We start from the raw sequence: 5,825 nt of genomic DNA, 5'->3' as shown, positions 1-5,825 counted from the left end.
AAAAACATAGCAACAGAGCAAATTGATGGCTCTTTCAAAGAACAATATAAAAGGTTATATGATTATGCCCATGAGTTGCTGGCCAAAAATCCAGGGTCAACAGTGAAACTAAAGATTGAGGATGTGGGGGGTGAAGTCGTTTTCAAGAGATTCTATGTATGTTTAAAGGCTTGCAAAGACAGTTTTATGTCATACAGGCCAATTATTGGTTTAGATGGAGCATTTTTGAAAGGTAAGTACGGTGGTGAGTTGTTGACAGCTGTGGGCCGAGATGGGAATGAGCAGATGTTGCCAATTGCATACTATGTTGTTGAAGTTGAGAACAAGGATTCATGGAGGTGGTTCTTGGAACTATTGGTAGATGACCTTGGAGGGGCTGAAATTTGTTCTTCATTTACCTTCATATCAGACCAACAAAAGGTAATAGTAATCATTAATTTGTAATTGTACATTTTAACTTTAGGGTCTTAAGTATTGGTTGGCTGTATTGATTACTTGTATATTGTATTGCAGGGTCTACTTCATGCAATAGATGAATTGTTTCCTAGAGTTGACCAAAGGTTTTGTGTGAGGCATATGTATGCCAACTTCAGGAAGAAATACCTTGGTAAAAATCTGAAGCGTTTAATGTGGAGGGCAGCTACAGCCACACATCCACAAACCTGGGAGATGGAAATGAGAAACATAAGAGTAGTGAACGAAGATGTTTATAAGCATTTGATTGTCATCCCTCCAAGGTTAGTCTTCAAAAGTAGAACATAATTCCTTATTCATATAATGTTAATAATAATTCTATTATTTGTTGTAGGTATTGGTCAAGATCAAGGTTCACTGAAAGAGCTAAATGTGACACCTTAGTAAACAATATGAGTGAGGGCTTCAACAGTGTCCTCGTTTCTACCAGGAGTAAACCCATAATTACTTTGTTGGAGAAGATACGGCTTTACCTCATGCAAAGATGGGCCAAGAACAGGTCAAGCAGATCATCATTTACTGGATCCATTTGTCCCAAGATCCTATCCAGATTTAGAAAGGAATCTCAGTTAACTAAAAATTGGATTAGGTAAATTCAATTAATGACTTCTATGTTATCTTAATTTATTGCTGTGGTTCATAATTATTATTGTCTTCTTCTACACAGTTGGTCAGGCAACAAGCTATTTGAAGTTCTTATTAAATATTCTGCTTAATAATAATCTAATCTAATTTAAAATTTACATGTTATTTAATATAATTTCATATTTTAATAATTATTAAAATATGATTTATATTATAATAATAGTTATATTAAAAAAATAAAAATAAAATAATTTAAATAAAAAATAATTTAAATAAAAAATAAAAAATAAAATCATAATAATAATAATATAAAATTTGATTTGATATATTAAATAAATTAAATAATTATTAAATTTTAAATAAAAACAAAAATTTTATATATGATAACAGTTTTGTTTTTTATTTAAAATTTAATAAATATTTCATTTAATTGAAAATTATAATATTATTTATTATATTTTAATAAACATCAAAATATTATTTATATTTTTATAATAATTTTATTAAAAAATTCAAAAAATAATAACAAAAATAAAAGTAATAATAATGAAAATAAAAATAATATTTAAAATTACATTTAATATATTTGAATATATTAAATTAAAATATTAAATTAAATTAAATAATTATTAAAATTAAATAAAAAACAAAATTTTGGAAAAATTTATTAATCGGATATCCGTGCCATATATTATCGGATTTCTATATCCGGTTAACTAATTTTTTAAAATTTTGTTTTTTATTTAAATTTTAATAATTATAAAATTAAATTTAATATTTTAATATAATATAATATATTAAAATGTAATTTTAACCATTACTTTTTTCTCATTATTATTACTTTTATTTTAGTAATTATTATTTTTACTTTTTAATAAAATTATTACAAAAAATATAAATCATATTGTAATAATTATTAAATTATAAAAATATAATAAATAATATTGTAATATTTAATTAAATTAAATATTTATTAAATTTTAAATAAAAAACAAACTCTTAACATATTTTATCGATTTTAATATTCAATAATCAAGTTTTTTAAAAATTTTGTTTTTATTTAAAATTTAATAACTGTTTAATTTATTTTAATATAATTTAATATATTAAATCAAATTTTATATCATTCTAATTGTTATTTTTTATTTTATTTTTATTTTTATTATTTTTATTTTTCATATAACTATTATTATAATATAAATCAAATTTTAATAATTATTGAAGGTTTAAACTCTCATTTGGTCCTCATATTTGTGTGTCAATCTCAAGTGGATCATCGTGTTTTTCGGTCTCAATCGGGTTCATAAACTTGTAAAAATGAGCCAATTAAGTCCTCCCTGTTAAGTTATCACTAACGCCGTATGTCTGTGATGACGTGGTGCACACTTAAAATGCTGATGTGGCAGTGTTATATTACGTGGAATTTTTTAGGTGAAGCTAGCCGCCGCAACAGTATCATTCCCCACCATCCTCGCCGCCATGGCATACCACCATGCTCCTCTAATTGGACAATCATTCTCCATCGTGCGCCACCACCCACAATGAATCACGCCACTGCCTATCGCATCACTCATTAGAGTTAGTTGTTATACATCTTCCTTCGTCGCTTCGCTTCTGCTTCACTCTCCGCCTTTCGCATCATTCATCAGAGACTGGAGCCAAAGAAGAAAAGAATAATATATGGAGGCCGGCGCAGGAAAAGGTTGGAATGCCCGAAGACTATGGATGGGAAGACGAGTAATGGGAGTGGGATAGAGAAGGAAATTCCTTCGTGTTGTTTGAAGGCTAAAGCTTCAGCCCCTGAGTCAGAGGCAAAGTGTCATTCCACTGTTGTTTCTGGATGGTTTTTGGCTTCTCAAACTTTCTCAGGGAAATCTGTAAAATCAAAATATTTCAACAACCCGATGTGGCTAGGAGAAGCCCATTCAATTAAAGTTGAAAAGATCTTGTACAGGGAAAAGTCATATTACCAAGAGGAAAGTACTAGTACTTGATGGAATTGTTCAATTGACTGAGAAGGATGAATGTGCTTATCAGGAGATGATTGCTCATCTACCCCTCTCTTCGATTCCAACCCCAAAACGGTTTTAGTTGTTGGTGGTGGAGATGGTGGAGTACTCAGGGAAGTATCCCGCCACAGCTCTGTAGAACATATTGATATCTGTGATGGAAACTTTTCCAGATTTAGCTGTTGGGAAGAACCCTAAAACCCTAACCTCTCCAATCTCTACGAGCTGCCTCCATTCAAACCTGCAACCAAGACAACACAAAAGATCCAGAGAAAGCCCTAAATCAAAACCCTAAGTCGCGATCCATATTCTCCACCATCCAACAAAAACCCAGATTCAAAATCTGCTCTTTCCTTCAAACACACCCCAACCCTAAATCAACAAAGGGGATGTCGCAAACGATTCATACCGGAAAATAATCTAAATCGTAGCCGGCGACGGAAAGTTTGAAGCTTGCCGGAAAATTAGAGCCACCTGTCGCATCAGAGAGACATATATAGATAAAGTCTTGAGAGCATCAATAAGCAGTGTGAGAGAAAGAGGAACGTGAGAGAGGAGAACACAAACCTGGAAAAGCCCCAACATAAAAGATCTAGAGGACGCCGCGACCGGTGAGGCGCCGCGACCAGTGGGGCGATTCTTGGAGGGTTTTGGGTTTCCTGTGACAGTAGAAAAATATAAAAATTTAACATATCCACGTAGAATTGTTGGTTATAAAACAGATCACCCATTCAATTTAATATATAATACCACGTCATATAAAAAAAATAACAGCTCAGCACAGTTAGACGCAGTTAGTGATAACTTAACGGAGAAGACCTAATTGGCTCATTTTTACAAGTTTATGGACCGGATTGAGATCGAAAAAAATACAATGATCTACTTAAGATTGACACACAAATATGAGGACCAAATGAGGGTTTAAACCATTATTGAAATATAAAATTATATTAAATAATATTTAAATTTTAAATTAAATTAGATTGTTATAAAGGTGATGAAGAATATCTTTAATAAGAAAGAAAATAAAATAAAAAATATTTATTAAAGTCTTTTTAATAAAAAAGAAAAGGAAATAAAAATATATTTATTAAAGTTAGATATGAAATTTTTAAAAAAGGTAAAGGTTCAGGTGAAACCCTCATCTTATTATTAACCATTTCAAAACTGCCCAAGAATGGGTCTTTAGGCCCAATTAATCCAACCCAAACGCAGGCCGAAACAACCAATTTACAGGCCTAACTAATACCATCAAGATCTGCCAGCCCAACCCAAACATACAACGCTGGCCTACAGGCCCAAAGACGCCACAATCAACTACCACGACTCCGCTGCCAACCACCACCCGTAATGGTTGTCGCTGCCCTCGCAACCACGGCGAGAATCCAAACCCAAAACGAACCAGAAACACCCTTCCCTGCGAGACCGAGAACATGCAGAAACAAAACGCAAATCCCCAATTCAATTTTAGAACAACTCAATCTCAATGTCGCAATGGGAGAACTCTAAATCACTATTCAAACTTGCAGAAAAGGAAACCAAAATCAACCACCCAAATCGCGAGTCTCACGCGAGTATAGGAAACCCAAATCCCAAACGAAACCCAGAAACCAACGCCGCGCCTTGGCCTCGCCTCTACTGCGCCTGAACGCGTATCCCCTTCCTGCAAACCCTTGTCAAGACCAAAGAGAAGAGGGAAAAAGCTCTCTCCCTTGCGACGCGAATCAGAGCAAGAACAGAGAGAAAAGAGATCACGGCTCCCTCCTGCAAAACGAACCACCAAGAAAACAAAGGGAGAAGAAGAATGGTGCTCTCCTAGCCTCTCGCGCGTGACGAATAACCCTAGGCTGGGTTGGATGCGCGATCTGGAGCAAAGACGAAGGAGAAGAGTGGTTCCCCTACAAGTAGTCCAAAACGGAAAAGAGAAAGAGAAGGGGATCTCCCTTTCTGCCCCGCGACCTCCGTGGAACGGAGAAGGAGCAAAAACTCTCCTTGGCGACGCGACGAAAGGACCTCAACGCTGGGTTTGTCCATGAAGATGAAGAAGTGTGTGCGAACCAAAGAGAAAGGGAAATAATTTTCCCGTGCACGCCGCAAGACTCCCATTGGTGGAGTTCTAGGTTCGAGAAGAAGAAAGGTGCTTCCCTAACAACCTTCTCGCACGAGGCAAAGAGAAAGGGAATGAAGCGTCATGTTGCGGTAGCCCAAAGCTGGGCCTGCGAGAGAAGAAAGGCCCAAACAAAATTTGGGGCTTTAGGAGAAATTGCCCAATTAGGATTCTGGAATTAAAATTTCAATTTAGGAAAAATAATAATAATAGGATTTTAATTAAGGTTTAGAACCCTAATCTTAATTCCTAATCGATTCTTAATGATAATGAAATAAAAACCTTATCCCTTACTTTATTTCTCATTATAATTAGTAAGGAATCATAATCCTAATTTGTTCATAATTTTAATTAAATATCAACCTTATGTCTTCTTAAAATTTCTCCTTCCCAAATTTGTTTAGAAAGAAAGAAAAGAAAACACCATGAATCACCCAATTAAAGCATAAACATCACACCATCTTTCAAAGCATTTAAAGTTAGCAAATGTAAATATCAATAGTAACATAAGGCTAGTTTCCATACTTTAGCTAATTATAGGACTTTATCGATACCAATTCATCAATCACAAACTTTCACACTTTTGCTATCTTATTTAAAAATAACTCTTTCTATAGTTCCTCTGTTTCAGGTTGCTCTCTTTTTCTTTC

The 5,825-nt window shown here is 33.8% G+C and overlaps 1 long non-coding RNA gene across 2 annotated transcripts; it reads right to left on the bottom strand.

Annotated features, from left to right (window-relative positions):
- Positions 1-2,378: 2,378 nt before the first annotated feature.
- Positions 2,379-5,357, bottom strand: LOC128196003 (uncharacterized). Of its 2 annotated transcripts, XR_008248034.1 has the most exons (4): positions 3,636-5,357; positions 3,478-3,542; positions 3,030-3,309; positions 2,379-2,934 (listed from the first exon to the last, which is right to left on the bottom strand). It is a non-coding gene; the product is annotated as an uncharacterized LOC128196003 (long non-coding RNA). The 2 variants fall into 2 exon arrangements; XR_008248035.1 differs by having other exon boundaries at positions 2,379-3,309; positions 3,636-5,231.
- Positions 5,358-5,825: the final 468 nt, after the last annotated feature.

This window comes from Vigna angularis, chromosome 3 (assembly GCF_016808095.1).
Source record: "Vigna angularis cultivar LongXiaoDou No.4 chromosome 3, ASM1680809v1, whole genome shotgun sequence".
NCBI lineage: Eukaryota > Viridiplantae > Streptophyta > Magnoliopsida > Fabales > Fabaceae > Vigna > Vigna angularis.
This window is presented reverse-complemented; position numbering and strand designations above follow the sequence as displayed.